This window comes from Rhodnius prolixus, unplaced genomic scaffold (genome assembly GCF_049639745.1).
Source record: "Rhodnius prolixus isolate KJV_2025 unplaced genomic scaffold, Rpr scaffold_14, whole genome shotgun sequence".
Taxonomy (NCBI): Eukaryota; Metazoa; Arthropoda; class Insecta; order Hemiptera; family Reduviidae; genus Rhodnius; species Rhodnius prolixus.
Genome location: NW_027411594.1, coordinates 4,202,679 through 4,219,352, shown reverse-complemented (window position 1 = coordinate 4,219,352; position 16,674 = coordinate 4,202,679). Strand labels below are relative to the sequence as shown.

At 34.2% G+C, this 16,674-nt stretch overlaps 1 protein-coding gene across 24 annotated transcripts in view; it reads right to left on the bottom strand.

Annotated features, from left to right (window-relative positions):
* The window catches only part of LOC141451698 (uncharacterized), a 221,597-nt gene that overhangs the window by 100,376 nt on the left and 104,547 nt on the right, over positions 1-16,674 (bottom strand). The gene's annotated exons all lie outside the window — the stretch shown is intronic.

The window sequence follows — 16,674 nt, the reverse complement described above, 5'->3', positions numbered from 1 at the left end:
GATTATTTGAAAGTACACTTAGAAAGTTAATTATAGTAAGAAAAAAACAATTGACGAATTAGGTGTATTTGAACATTACACTTTTTAGTTTAGGTTTTGACCTGATCAACCTGATCCTATTGGACAGATTAATTACCAAAATTGAGTTTCTGAGTCAGGTTTTTACTTTAAAAGTATCATTTCTCTAGTTGGTCACTTTTGAACAACTTTAAATTGATCTTATAAGAAAAAAAAGATTATTCAATTTTAAAGGAAAATGAAATTAATTAATCGTAATTACAATTACGTCAGATACTCTTTAATACTTCTTTTCAAAAACAATTATGCAACAAGTTTCTCAGGACACTTCTAAACAGAGTAGTCTTGATTTTGAAAAATAGTTGTAGACTGCAACGTATCCAATTTATTGGTAATAGTAAATGCGAACAAAACACGAGGGCCATCTATCTTCATCCAGAGAGGCACACCGTCCGACCAATTAACCCACCAATCTTAACTGACCAGAAGAAATACACTGCTAAGGAGTACTTACTAATAAAGAAAACCCAAGAAATAATGAATGAAAGTAAAGAAAGTGCAGACTAAGAAGAAGAAGAAGAAGAAGAAGTACATCCGAGGATAGAAGAAATGGGTTATAAACTTACCAGGAAGCTGGGCTATTGATTAGTGAGATAATTTTTTTTGCTCAACTTTTCCAAGGTCTCTTTGTATGATTAAAAATGTAAGCTTCCCTCTCACTTTGTGTGAGCTGCGAGTGAAAACATGATGCAAGACACTTTTTTGGTATACCTGTGAAGCTCACACATTTACTCTTTCTGTAATTATTACAATTACACTTTTTGTTAAGGTTTGGTGAAGTGTATTTAATAGAGCACTTCAGGTTAGCCGATTTTCCTTAAATATGAAATTCCAGGACAATCTTTGACTGCCTTGATTCAGATGGTAGATCTATGCATGGATTACTGATCTAACAGATTGGAGGGATGAGCGAGATGACAGTTTCCCTGTACCTTCAAAAAAAAAAAAAAAAAAAAACAAATTTTTCTAGATAAAGTAATTTTAAGCGGGAATCTGATCGACATTAAATAAGAAACATGAACAACATTGAAATTGCACATTTCAGATACTTTCTATTCATGTATAGTCAAAACAATTAGAATCGATCGTTTCTCTGATTGAAAGAAGTAAAGAAAATAGCAAATAAAAGCAAGTGAATCTGAACCTTTCTTTAGTCTTATGAAAGAACGAAACCAATTGAAGACAACAGTCAAAGATGATGCCAGATGATTTCTTTAAAAAACGTTAAGAAAATTGCCAAATAGGAAATCCAGATTATTCACTTGATGTAAAGGATATTGGTCATCATTACACAAGATGTTAACTTAGGCTTCAGTTTTCCCAGTAAGTGATAACCAGTAAGTGTTCAAATCTATTGGAGTAGTATTCTCGAATCTAACAAGGTGTGAATTGTAGTAATAGATAATATTCGAGTTCCGTACAACCAGTTTTGTTTTGTTAAGCGACAGCCATATTGTAAAATAGCGCCAGACAATGGAGGTTTCACAAATGTACAACAAGCAAAGTTTTCGTTCTATATTTTCAATTAAGTAATCAATATTTTCTAGCTATTTCATTTCTACTCGCATTAGTTTTATTAAGTAGTAAATATTACGTAACAAAAATATCAATTTTTAGTGAATTTTTTATTATTTCATTTTACTGCATATTCTGATTTTATATCAAATACCTATGGGGGAAAAATTGTTTAAAAAAATTTCAAATGAATTTTAATGAGAAATAATAAGCAATAAACAATTCAAAAATCTCATTGGTGGATTGAAAATATGAACTGTGGGCGGATTGTCGAGCTAATAGGAAGCTGTGTTAATGTTATCTGGCCACGCCCACTTAAAACTGGCATGGCCGCATCTGACAAGCCACGCCCACATAAAACAGGCATGGCCCCATCTAACAAGCCACGCCCACATCAAACAGGCACTGCCCCCAACAAACAAGCCACGCCCACACTACACAATTTAAAATTGAATAAAATAATAAAACCATTTAAATGATATACAATTTAAGAAATATTGATTAAGATAAATAGAAAATTTTCAGAATAATTCTTTAAAATAAAACACGATTTAAATTTTTTAAAAAGATGCGAAGTGATCTTATAAACTTGACTTTTTATCACAGGTTTTTCAAGAGAAAGCTCAATTTTCTTACAACACAACAAATTTAACTATACGTTGATCTATAATTTATATTTAAATAATTTTTCTTTAAAAAAACCGTTTTGACGTAGTTCTGTATTGAGTTTGGTGCTGCCTTCCTTCTAAAGGGTCATTTCAGTGTAATTTACGTTTTACAACTAGTTAATAACATTGATAATTGATAATGTGCTTTAAAATTAAGATTAAAAGAAAATGCGTAAATTAGACCAAGAAAATTCTTGGGTTCACAGTAGTGTTTTTTTTTTTTTATTGTATTTAAATTATTTTTTCGGGAATTGTTACGATTATTTAGAAAGAAGATTAAGGAGCTTGAGGATATTGTGAGTGTACTGTTTAGACTCATCAAAACAATCTAAGAATCAGCAACCAAAAAAAAATCTTTATTGCCATAGAAATAACGTTCATTAGTAATAATAGTATTAGATGGCAATAATAAGACCAACTTAGTAAATATCCTAAATTAGAAGGGAAACGTGCCAATTAGGACAACTTTACCAGCAGCTTTAATACTAGCAGGATCAATCCTTTAGCAAGATTAGCCCAAACAAGACAATCCTCTTTATCATGAAGAAGCTCACAGTTTCTGAAATCTAATTAGCAATTAATTGGTGGGTGGCAAAATACTAAATTAGGCTTTTAAAAGCTGGGGGAGCGCTGAATTTATATCATCTTAATAAGCAATACATACCAGAGGATCACTCATCATTTTAGGACTAAACATCAAAATCGACTAAAGCAACGTTTCAAGAGGGGATCTTTGGTCATCTTTGGTCAAGCATCTAGAGCACTTGGTATTGTTTTCATTTAAGATAATTAGCGGGATATCTTCAACAATTGTCTTCAGACTTATTGACTATAGATGAACCGGCTAGACTTGTTTAGTAATGATACCTCGACAATGTTTGCTTTCTTAGGATGTTTTCCAAACTTCCTGATCTGTATTTTCTCTATAGGTTTTTCTAGGCACCGCTAACTGCAACGTAAAATATATCATTGCATTCTTACTAGGAGTATGAAATTCTAATGAGATTGAATTTTATAGAAATAATTTATTATACTAAGTAAAAGATATTGTTAAACTAGAGATTAAAGTTAAAACTTTAGTCTCTAATTTTGACTGAATATATGCTATATTAAAGCTCGATTGCACAAAAAAAAAGTGTTTTTGTTGAAGTTCTTTCTTTTGTGCGTATGTGTGGGCGAGAAAAGTGAACATATCCGGTTAGTTGGGACATGAGGCTTTTCTGCATTTTTTTTCATCCTTAGTAAACATTCAGTTTGTTTGCTTTTAGGAGCTGAGTATGTAAATAGGGCTTAAATATGAAGTTTATTTTTAGATTTACAATGTTTTTTTTTACAGAAACACACATTATATTTATATACTACATAAATATTTATTTAGCCGTTAATATAAACGTAAATAATTGTTCAGGTTATATAACACGTCACGGCAAGATTTATATGCTTTGGGATGGGTAAACATTAAAATCAGGAAAGGGGACTGTTTGAGTAACAGGTAATTACCGCTCTAAAGGAGCTACGTATATAATAGAGTCTAACACTTGGTTTAAGTAAATATGTGCATAGCTCAAAAAGCTATAAATCCGGCTGTTTCTCTAGTTGCTTATATTACAAAACTCAAAATATCACGAGCAAATTTTTGCCTTATTTTAATCATGTATTCTCGTATATTGGAGCCGAAATATGAGCTAGAAGCCAATTAACGACCTTTTCCTGAAAAAATATAATATTTGTGGTTTGCTATAACTTATTTATTGTTTACTGAAAATGCGGTGGGTTGCTGAAAATGGTGTCTGGCCATTATTGTGGTTTTGATTCATCATAGTACCGCATGCTTCTCTCATTTCTAACCAGTTTTGGATTTTCAACCATCCAATTGATTCAAAAATGCTTTTAGTTTGCCTCATTTATTTTAAACAAGTTTTAGTGAGATAAAAGATGGCAAAAAATAACTACCCACATCCTTGAATCGACTAAAGCTACGTTCTACCAGCAGATGTGGGGATAATAAAGATAGAATCTAGGGTTTTCTTCGCTTGCCAGACAAAGTATTGCGTACGGACAGCCACAGTCCAAAGAAGGCGACCAAGAAATTGATACGCCTCTTCCTCAAAAAAATTAAATAAGTAAATGTACTTAAAATTTTATGATTGGCTGAATTATAAATTTGTAAGCTGTATTGTAAATAACATACAATAAATTTGAAATCGTATATATAATAAAACAGTTGAATAATTTACTTTGAATTTAAATTTTATGCCCGGAAAACGTTGTCAGATCGGAAAAACTAAATAGTTAATTGAATAGAATTGATTGTCAAAATTTGGCCAAAGGTCACAGTCACGGACAGGTTTCCAATAAATATTTGATAGCATTAAATGGTGGCCAAAATGTCAAACTTACTGTGTTAAATTATTTAAATGCACAAATTGACTCAGAACAGTTCAGAGTTCAATCTTAACCATCTACTGCAAGAAAGGTAGGTGTGTGTGTGTGAAGTGGAAAATCAAAGGAAGCTGTACTAAATCTTTATATTTTCTTTGGGCCACCAGCAAACGATCAGAATGGCGCCACGGTAGCCGAGCGGATTAAGAGGCGAGACCTGCAAAGCTAATATGCATTGTGTGGTACTGGGTTCGATTCCCCGGTCTTAGGCCTTGGATTTTATTTAATGGTTAAATGAGAAATAGTAAAGTACGTTTGCTACGCCTCCGTTCACGACACCAAGTAAATGGTAGTTGGACGTTAAGCCCCGCCTGAAAAAATAGGCGATTACTTTACTTTACAAACCATCAAAATTTTCATTCATTATTCACTTTTTAAAAGATTTTCTCCAAAATTACTGGAACTCTATTTTCATTCAACTTAAGAATCATAGGTATATAAATTCATGTTGGGAAAACAATTTTCATTTGAAACAATTTCCCAGAAAAATCGATGAAGATTATTGCTGCTAGAAGAGAGATGAGTTTGTATACCACTCTGGTATATTATTAAGAAGAGTTACTTGAGTCGCTGAAATTCTGATTTAGCTGAAAATCTAACTGCTCTAATTTCTGTATTTGCAGACAATGACCACACTAGAGTATTTTTCTTCCATTTTACTTCTCGTTCAAGAAATGTACAGTAATCGTGCAAAGTTACGATATCTAGCAATCACTGGAAATCTCCGTTCTACCTTGAGTACAAAGAAGAGGAAGTAAGTATAGAAGATAACAACCAATCACTAGAGGTTGACTCACTATAGTCTTCCTTCTGCAGCTTACAAGGGATGCGGTGGAGAATATTGATATTCTCAGAAAGGAGACGTCATTCTAACACGTCAAATCAACAAGTATGTCAGAGCCTCTGCTCACATCAATCAACTAACACTAAACTTTCCCTTCATTCCAAAATCTAAAACACGCTGCACATAAACACGCTACGGGTCTAACCAACACCAAGAAGAAGAAATCGCTAGTCGCTAGCTACATTTTCCCTGCTGCAAGCTCTCAATATATACACTGCCCCTTGTAAATATATAAATAACTCCGTTGTTCAGTAAGTCAGCGCGTATCAAGAAGTTTAATAAATTCCCACTTCTTATCTGTCTTCATTCTTCAACACCCCCTTAGACAATGAACTCTCCCCCATCAATTTGCTCCTCAATTTTTTTTTAAAAAAGTTTGCTGTTGGTAAAAATTCATCTTTCCCATTTTTATATCCTGGCTCTAACAGAATTTCCAATATAGAGAGATCTTATTGTTCTCCGCGTGTATTGCGTTTTCATCCTGTCATGCATAGTAAAAGTTCTGACATAAAATTCCTTTCTATCCTATAACCCTTTTAACATACGGTAAGCGTTTTACAAAGCCCCAGACAGTTCAATCAGTAAAAGGAGCACGTATTGTTGGCACATGCTGATAGTCGCAAGCAAGGAATTCGTCTTTATTTTTTAAACATTTATAAGAAGTTTCAATGAAACAGTTTTATTTTAAAACACTTTTTAAATTAAAAATTTACATTCATAAAATATTAATATAATAAATTAATTGGCAGTTAGTTGGACGTTAAGCCTGCCTGAAAAAATAGGCGATTACATTAAAAATAAAGAAAAATGAACGCGATGGTTAAATTTGAAGCAAAAAAAAAGGTGAAGTGATGCCTACTTTTTTCAGCAGGGCTTCACGCCCTGAAATAAAAATCCTTTACCAAATTAAAAGTCGTAGACGGAGGCGACTAGCGAACATATGGATTTCTCTCATAAAATAAACCATTAAACAAAATCCAAAAGCCTAGATCAGAAATCGAATCCCGCATACCACAATACTTCATAGCTTTACGTTGAAACGTATAATGCTAAAAAAGAATGTTATTCTTCAGTCGATTAAATCGTTTAATGGCTGCAATTGAAATTAAATGGAAAATGAAAGAGAATCATCAGCTTATGAGTGCAAAAAATTCAGGTTCTTACAATAAATCAATCAACCAACTAAAGGTAGGATATAAAGCCGAAGATAGGAGAGGCAGAAATGAGCTAGAGAATTGTTACACGCTAAAACCGGAAAGAAGGATCTTAATCTGGAGAAATGTTACCTCGAATAAAAGCACAAGCTTTACAAGGTGGTTTCCTTACAAGTCCCTAGTTCACTCAGCAGATATTGGGGAATGCTGGACCCAGAAATCAGATAGCCTGCAGATTCTTTAGACTTTCTAAAAGTGCCCTTAATTTTCATGATGAGAAATTTTATAAGCTTAAATATTATTATTGAATGGGTGGGGGTGCCTTTCTTTCCGTAGCTTTCCTAGATCAATAAAAGAAGTTCTTGGGAGTTCCTCAGCTGAGCACTGATGGTAGAACCGTCACAGTAACGTAGACACTATATTTGCCTTGCCCAAAATTATTCAGTAATATTTAAAAATCGTATTATTGTTTATTTGTATTCAGAATACGACCAAACTTTTGATTGAAAAGTAATATAGTTTTACTTGTCAAAAGTGTCAAAATATACATATATTGTAATGAAACCAAATGCAATCACTTTTCATTTATAAAACTAAATGGATTCTGTGAAATTCATCACTTCCATTATTACAATTCATCACAATAATTTTGACGATCATTTTTCATTGAATAAGATTATTTTCTTTGATTAACTTTTATACTATTTTCAATGCTATTAAAGTTGATTCATCTCTGCGGGAAAATATTACAGATTAAAGTGATTGATTGTAATAAACAAAATTAACATTCAAAGTAAAATGAAAATTACTGAGTCGTTTTGAAAAAATTAAAGAAGCTGAAAAAACCGATCCTTAAAGTTGGCCTTCCATTTATTCGATTTACCATTAGAATAAAAGTATTCTAGCGCTACATTTAATGCCCACATCAACTTTATCTAATATCAAATACTGTATAGAGAATGTTCGAATGAATCAAAAGCCTTTCACTGATATAGCCGGCCAACAGTCACAAGGGTTCAGATGCGGCAGAAATGTTAAAATCGCCACGGTAGCCGAGCGGTTAGAGGCGAGACCTGTAAAGCTAATATGTATTGTGGTACTGGGTTCGATTTCCCGGTCTTAGGCCTTAGATTTTATTTAATGGTTAATAAAAGAAATTCACAGTAAAGTATGTTTGCTAGTCGCCTCCGTCCATGACACCATGATTTGGTAGTTGGACGTAAAGCCCGCCTTAAAAAATAGGCAATTACTTTACTTTATTCCAGTTCAGGTGCGGCAGAAATGTTGCCAAAGGATGGGTATTACTAATGTTGAAGCTGACACGTTTTTTTGAAATAAAAAGATTTGGAGTCTACGTTGAAAGGGCTCGAAAATCTGGATTCGAAGAATTAAATTCCCGTGAAAACTTATACCTAAAAGATTGTAACGAATACAATGCTTCCCCCTAACCCGTAGTAACAGAAAAGGGTCCGCGAACTATGCAGTAAAATCCCTTCAAGTTTTGCATATCAACTAGTCCAACCCAACCATGTGAGTAGGATTAATTAGGCTTAATGATAGTGAGGGGCCAGAGATTTAGGATTCCAGGCACTGGAGACTTCCTTTAAAAAAAAAACAAAAAACCCCTATTCAGCTTCCTGAATGAGGTTGTTCACAATATCCGGAAGAGAGGAAGAACAACGAAGTCTCCGGACGCTGGTACTACCGGATGTCTTGTGCACCTTAATTAATAGGCAATGTCCAGGAGAGCTTTTTTTTAACACTAACAATTTTTATAAACTGTTTACCTACTTCACTTTCTCACCAACTTTTTGAAAATAGAAATTCTCTTTTCATCGTATTTTAATGGGGCTTGGCCCTATTTACTCCCCTTTCCCGTCTCTAAGCTCTTACAGAACTCAACTGAAATATTTTAATCTTGTTCGCCTGTCAAAAGATACTTTAATTAAACATTTAAAATGGGTAAACGAACTGAGCTTGGGCCCTTTCACAGTAATTATTTTAAAACAGAAAATATTAAGAGTTTAACAAATTTAACTCGTAATTAATTTAAACCATTCTCCTTCCTTCCCTTTAAAAAAAAAGTTTAAGGGGGCGTTATTTGTTTATATTTTTCAGTTGCTTGCGTTTATTTATTCAGATTAATTTTTTCATCTCTCTAGCACTTGTTCGTAAGTACAAGATTACAACCGAGTAAAAAAATTAACTAAACAGAACTACAGGGAATTAGTACAATAAGCCTCATTTGGAGGCGGTGCTAAGGAAGAAGACCCGCCCCCTTTGCTGAAATTTATGTCTAATCCCACTCCTCTTCAGCAAAAAGGCTATAGTATCGAGAGATACTATTATCAGGGTGCGGTTACGAATTGAGCACTAATAACGTTATCCGTTATCTTTAGAGTCACACATTTGGCACAATTATAGCCACAGAAAACATCTGTACAGCATCAGCGTGTGGCATGTGTAAAAAAAACTAAGCGGACAATATAAATACATATTTCGAAGTTTTTCAAACGGTCAATCAACACTTTTACCGAGAGGTTCTTGGAAAAACTTCGAAAAAGGGTCATTCGTGTGAGACCAAACATCCAAGAACAAGTGGATGTTGCATCACTGATAATGCTCCTTGTCACACAGCAATTTCAATAAACCAGAGTTTTTGGCCAGTAAAAAACATTCCTGTGGCTCCTCTCAGCCTCCTTATTCGCCTGACTTGAGTCCTTGTGACTTTTTTCTCTTCCCGAAGTTGAAAAAATCACCTCAAGGGAGGGAACTCATTTTAGGACAGTCGAAAACATTCAAACGGCTGTAACCGACCAGCTGAAGGCTATTCCAGTATCGGGAGTTCGAGCAATGCTATGAGGAGTGGAAGAAACGTCTCCAGCGCTGTGTGGCTTCAGAAGGAAGTTATTTTGTAGGTGACAATATAGAATTGTAATTCTTTTTGAATAAAAAAAAATTAAAAAAATCAGTCTCATTACTTAATTTACAGACTTCGTACATCCAACCTATAACATTCATACCTTGTACAAAGGCTTGCGCGCATGATTGAAGACTCTTCTCGCGCAGAGTGTACTTCTTGCAGTGTAAGATGAAATTTTTTAAACACTTGAGTCATTTGCGAAAAAAAAAAAAAATCAATAAGTCCTAAGATAGAGGGTTTATTTTGTAAACCCTCTATTAGAAGCACCCAGCAGCTCTGTTTCTGAAGAGATATTCCTTGAAGAGTCAGTCTGGAGCCTGGACTTGTAGCAGCAACATCAAGAAACTTCAGATAACCCAGAACAAATTTCTCAGACTCGCAACAGACTCTCCACGACGTACTAGAATTGACTCACTCCACGAGACTGCGTCCATTATCCCCGGTACCCTCCTTTATCCAAAATCGTCCGCTCAAACTCCTTTCCATCCTAGACTGCCATTCCAATCCACTATGCCGCAACATAGCCTCCTACAGATCCTTCTACAACATACAGACCCAGAAGACTAAAACATATCCTACTCTAACTCTCTACACTAGCTGCAGGTTTTTCCTCTCCTTTTTTCCCTGCATTCCAATCCTTCTCACCTAACTTTTCTCTTACTTCACTAGTTAAGAAGGTTAAAATGTATAATACATTTACACTTCTATATTTATTTTATGTATATATTTATTGTAATAAATATTTATTCTATTCTACTTGCTCCTAACTGTCGAAATCTTCACAATAAATTCCCTTTAACCGGACAGGATATACACCAAATGTGTGCCATTACCTAAATCACTTTGATTATTATGCTCAATTCAAGGGAGTTATACTCTAAAAAAAGAAGCTAAGGTGATTTGGTTTCGAAAAGTATACGTTAAGGTTGGGAGAAGGTAATTAAGGTTGGGGGGGGGGGGTGATGGCTCGAAAAGAGTGGACTTAGAGCCACTTAAAGAGGTCCTGTGCTTTTAGGTAACTCAGTATAGTAATTCAATAATTCATTATTATCAACATAAACTTTTTCAAAAAAATGTAATGTTAAAAAAAATTGCTAATTAAATTTAATCATTACAGGAAGTGGACTTGGTGGATACCAGATTGAGTTCACATTTTTTTTCGAAACTGTCGAAAATATCTCCGAAAGATTGTTTTAATAGATTTCGACAGATACCAATTTTAGTAATCTTCTAAAAAGTAACTTTCAATGACAGACAGTATTGATGTACTGATCAATATTGAAAGAATGATTCATCTTTTTTTTTTGAAGCAGGTTGTATAAAGTGAAGGTGACACGTTATCTGCTTCTTTATTCTGCTTTATTCTGACAGTGATGGGCGAAGGCAATCCCAGCGCGTGAGTACATATATATATAAAATCCAATAATATGCTATAAGATTGTAATTGTAATTTACATATACCTACAGAAAATTCAAGCCCACTCCAAATTTCATTCTCTAATCTAAAAAAATTGGAAGTAAGTTTATATACAGGGTGTCCCAAGCTATATGGATAACGACTTTTTCTCGGAAACTAAGATAGCTAGAAAAAAACTAAAAAATACGTGTTCCCTTAGTTTTTTGTTAGGAATCCAAATTTAATTTGTAAATTTTTTTCGGTGCTTCCAGAAGCGAGATACAGGCACCAACTTCATTTTTTCAAATGAGAAGGTGCGGTTTTTATTTCTGAAATAGATTCCTCTATTTTTTTAAAGAAAAAATTACTTGAACGGTTTTTTTCTGTGAGCGATATTTTAGAAGTTATGAATGAAAACATGATTCTTATAAGAAATGTCAAAATGATAATATTATAACGGTTTTTTGATTGAATAAGAAGAAAAGTACTATTTTATTATAAATTTTACTCCTCATTAATATTACAGATCATGCTCGAAATGGCCTTCACCATTAGAGATGCATAGACATGCACTTTCCTGCCAATTGCCCCTTACTGCCAAAGAAATAGATTCGGCTTTAACCGACTTACACGTATCTATTATTCTCTGCTTTTGTTCATCAACAGATGCCAACCCGGCTTGATTCAGATTCAGAGGTGGCCACTGAATCGCCCCCCGTGTCGATATAACACCATCAGGCATGTAAAGAGATATCTCGGTAGGCAATTTGATGAGCATGTTATATCGATAAAGGGAGCGATTCAGTGGCCACCTCGTTCACCGGATTTGACACCTATGGACCTATTTCCTTTGGGGATACCTGAAAAACAAGGTGATTATTCATAACTTTTTTTCTTTCTTTCCTTATTTCTGGTTACCAAGCCGGAATTGCGTCTGTAGATGCACTAAAGCAGAGAATAATAGATACGTGTAAGTCGGTTAAAGCCGAATCTATTTCTTTGGCAGTAAGGGGCAATTGGCAGGAAAGTGCATGTCTATGCATCTCTAATGGTGAAGGCCATTTCGAGCATGATCTGTAATATTAATGAGGAGTAAAATTTATAATAAAATAGTACTTTTCTTCTTATTCAATCAAAAAACCGTTATAATATTATCATTTTGACATTTCTTATAAGAATCATGTTTTCATTCATAACTTCTAAAATATCGCTCACAGAAAAAAACCGTTCAAGTAAATTTTTCTTTAAAAAAATAGAGGAATCTATTTCAGAAATAAAAACCGCACCTTCTCATTTGAAAAAATGAAGTTGGTGCCTGTATCTCGCTTCTGGAAGCACCAAAAAAATTTACAAAGTAAATTTGGATTCCTAACACAAAAATAAGGGAACACGTATTTTTTAGTTTTGTTCTAGCTATCTTAGTTTCCGAGAAAAAGTCGTTATCCATATAGCTTGGGACACCCTGTATACAGTAGATTGCAGCGTAGGCGTTGGGCAGTCTGCGAGTAATATCGCGAACTGGGATCGATCTATTTGTAAATCCTCTATTTGAAGCACCCTGCAGCTCTGTTTTTGGAGAGATATTCCTGGAAGAGCTTCACAATAAATTCCCTTTAACCGGACAGGATATACACAATATTTGCCGATTCTTCTTTTACCTACCCAAAGCTAAACAGATTTCCATTGACTAGAAACATTGATACGCCTTTGTTTACTCAGTCAGAAGTTACTCTTCAGATGCTGCGATCATACAAATAGTACACCCCGGCCTTCTGGTATTAACAGACGTACGCGAGCGGCTAATGGACACTATTTGCGCGTTCTCATTTTGGTTGGCCACGCTTCTGCGAAAATTTGATGTGCCGTATTACGCTCTAGTTCCTCGGGCGTACCCATGGTAATTAATCCTAATCTGGTCTGACCGGATCTCGTTACGCTTTTGTCCAGAATGCCCGAGCACCCAGACAAAATTTAGCAATACTCATCAAAATGTCTATCCCAAGGAGTAGTCCTCGGGTAATTCTGTTAATAAAGAAAAATGGTCTCACTTTGTACTTTTTTTGGATACTTTGTAAACAACCAACAAAATTGAGTTAATGTGGTAACTGTGTTGGAATGCTCTAAGAACCCTATGGTGAAGATATCCGAAGAAGCGTTGAGCCATAATCAAGACTGTTTTTAAAATACTTTTAAGCTATAGATATAAATTTAGAAGGCGCCACGATAGCCGAGCGGTTAATGGCGAGACCAGTAAAGCTATTGTGGTACTGAGTTCGATTCCCGGTCTTAGGCCTTAGATTTTGTTTAATGGTTAATAAAAGAAATTTACAGTAAAGTATGTTTGCTAGTCGCCTCCGTCCGCGACACCTAATTGGTAGTTGGACGTTAAGCCCCGCCTGAAAAAATATATAAATTTACAGCCTTCTGAAGGTGCAGATTAGCCATTAATACGGCGTGGTAATTAACTAATTACTTATATTAAGATTTGACTATTTTTAATATGGTTTACTATTGCCGCAAGTGTTACAAGAATAGCTTTCGCCAATATTTGTTGTAAATTAGAGTGGGTAGTTAAAGTTGCAGCTTAATTTGTCGACTATATCCTCTCCCTACATTTGCAGTTACCCTCGCCGAGCTTGCAGCTTACGATAGCATGAAAACACGGATACAAACAAATATTCACATACCACACACTGATGTTTAATGAAAACCACAGGTTTGCCGCAGGTAATATAAATATTTAAATTGTGAAAATTGACAGAAATGTCTGGACTATTTTTTAATGACCTCATGGAGTTATTAACTAAAAAATTCTAAATAATTTTCATCATTAAAAATAAAATAAAAATCTAAAAAAGCATTCGACATAACAAATTGTTATCTTCCTTAAATCATTATGAGAGCAGAAGTCCTGCCTCTCTTGATGGCCTCAAGAGATTATTAACCTACAAGTCCTCTCCTGTTTTTCAAATTTATTTCTCTACTCAGTAAAAACGACTCCTGTTACCTCAGGGAACTCATTAATTTCCCATCCTGACGCAATCTAAGCATTTATATTCTAATCACTTCTTCTTATTTATTCTTTAAAAGTTGATTTTCTTCTTTTACTTCAGTTTATTTAAATCTCATTTATTCCACAAAGATGACGCAAAGCCATTCATTTTGGTCTGCTTGGAAAAGTAAATTGGACCAATCTGGGACAATAATCATCCTGGACAACGCAGGGGATTACAGCAAGTTCCAGAAATAAGAAAATACTGCGCTCTTGTAAGGCGCTACGGTAGCCGAGCGGTTATAGGCCTGGCCCAGCAAAGGTACACTACTGAGATTCATTCCCAGGTCTAGGCCTTGGATTTTATTTAATGGTTAATATGATGACTTAATAGTGAAGAATGTTTGCTAGTAGTCTCCGTCCGCGACCCCTAATTTGGTAGTTGGATCTACGTGTGTCTAACCTCTCTGAAAAAAAAGAAAGTGTTTTACTTAACTTTTACTACAACAATCGAGTCAATATTTTCGAAATTATTTGTTCCAAGATATCCTAATTTCGAAAATGTTGTTTAAACTATGTGTGCTGTCAGATCAAAATATCTTTTTGAATCTTTTGTAAATTATTTGGGTTAGTTATGATATTGGAACTTAGTTGCTGTAGCTCCTCGGGCGTACCCATGGTAATTAATCCGATCTGGTCAGCCCGGCTGCAATCTCATTACGCTTTTGTCCAGAATGCCCAAGCATCCAGACAAAATGTAGCCATACTCATCAAAATGTCCATCCAAGGAGTAGTCCTCCAAGGATTAGTAACTAGGCTTTTTTTTTTTTTTTTTGAGATATTCTAAAGAATTGTTCCAACGATATATTTGCACTCAATAGGGGTCCTCAACATTAACAACTTTTCCAGGGTTAAACGATTTTAGGAGCACTTTCAGGAGATTGCTGTGAGTAAGTTTCCTTTAAGTATACAGTATGGACGCTAAACTTACTTAACAATTGAGGAGGATTAAATGAGCTACAAAAGTTTTAAGTTTAAACCAAATTCCTAAACCGAAGTAGCACTTTACTAAAGAATTTTCCACTCATTTCAAATAGAAACAAGTTGTTAGCTTCCAACTGATTGAAAATGAAAATTATTAATACTTCGAAAGTATATTTTCTCCTAAAGAAAATGCTGAAAACGGGACAATATATGTTCAGAAACTGCTATAACCAAATTGAAATAATAAAATGGCTGGATAAACTCCCAAGAAAATTGTCTGTCTGCATTATTTCTTTTATTTGGGGAACTTTTTTCCCCATCTCATAGCAACGAGGTAAACTAAAGTGAAACGTTTATTTATTTACATCTGGACAGTTTCCACAATACCGCAATAAAATCTGATTAAGGACAGAAGAAGATCCAGAAAAATACAATAAAGCAATAAAGTTTAATACTTTCTTTCTCCTGACTTTATGCCCAAATAAAATAAAATAATCACAATTTAATATCAAAATAAAATAAAAAGGAGTCGTATCCCCTCCAGGACAAAGAAAGGGATAGGGAATAAAATGTATTTTATTGGAATTTCCCTAAATGAAACCAAGGTATATTTTTGTTTATGATACGCTTTGGAAGTTATAAACATTTCTAGTGGAAATGTATAGAAGGGAAAAAGAGAAGTGAATAGTAAGAGATTGGGTTGGCAGTATTGGAAAAACATAGGATACATCCGCTAGAAGGAGGTAGAAGAGAAACGCCTAGCTATCTCCAACAATCCCGTTGAATTATTTCCCAGTGAAATATACTTTTTCTGATTTCTTTGAAAAACCATTTATTTAGAAAAGATTGCCTGAAGAGAAAGTACAACCTTGTTTAAATTTCAGCCGTCCATTTCTTTACTGCTGAAATTGGAGGGCGAAAACTTCTTTTAGTGTGATTCATTCAACTTTGGATTGAATTTCCATTGGAGGTAAAGCTAATTTAAGATAAACAAGTTACCGTTCAAGATTATTTCGATACAGGCAACAAACAAATCGATCATTTCATGAATAGCAACACCATCTCTGAGTAAGGCTAAGAATTTTTCACTTTTTCCTGGTATTGAACACTTTTTCCCAAATTTTTGGCGTTTTTCTCGATAAAGACCATTCCCTTTGAACATAGTTTACTATTATAATTTGTGTTATTACTACATAACTGAGAATGTGTAGTGTTTAAACCAGATTATTTGCATTATAGGGTGAACCAGTAAGTATTATCCATAGGCCTACTGTGTGTAGACAATTTTAAAGTAGGCTGTCTTAAAATAAGGAAGTCAAAGGTTACAAATTGCACTTTAGGAAAAAAAAAGAAGTTAAGGTTTATTCACAGCCTTTTCTTTTCCAACAGGTAGTTGTGTGTGAAATTGTAATTTGGAGTAAGTACATATGAATTTTTGTTTATAAAAATAATACTTGTTTAAAATATTTCCTAACATTTTCTCAAATATTTCAGTGAGATCAGAAGTAAATGTTTAAAGTGCAATTTGTAACCTTTGACTTCCTTATTTTAAAACAATCTACTTTAAAAATTGACTGGTCCATCTAAAAGAGTTCTCAATGAATTAAACAACTTGATAAACTAACACTGCTGTGTGCTCGTGAACACGTTTTCTTGTAAAAACAAACGTAATTTCTCC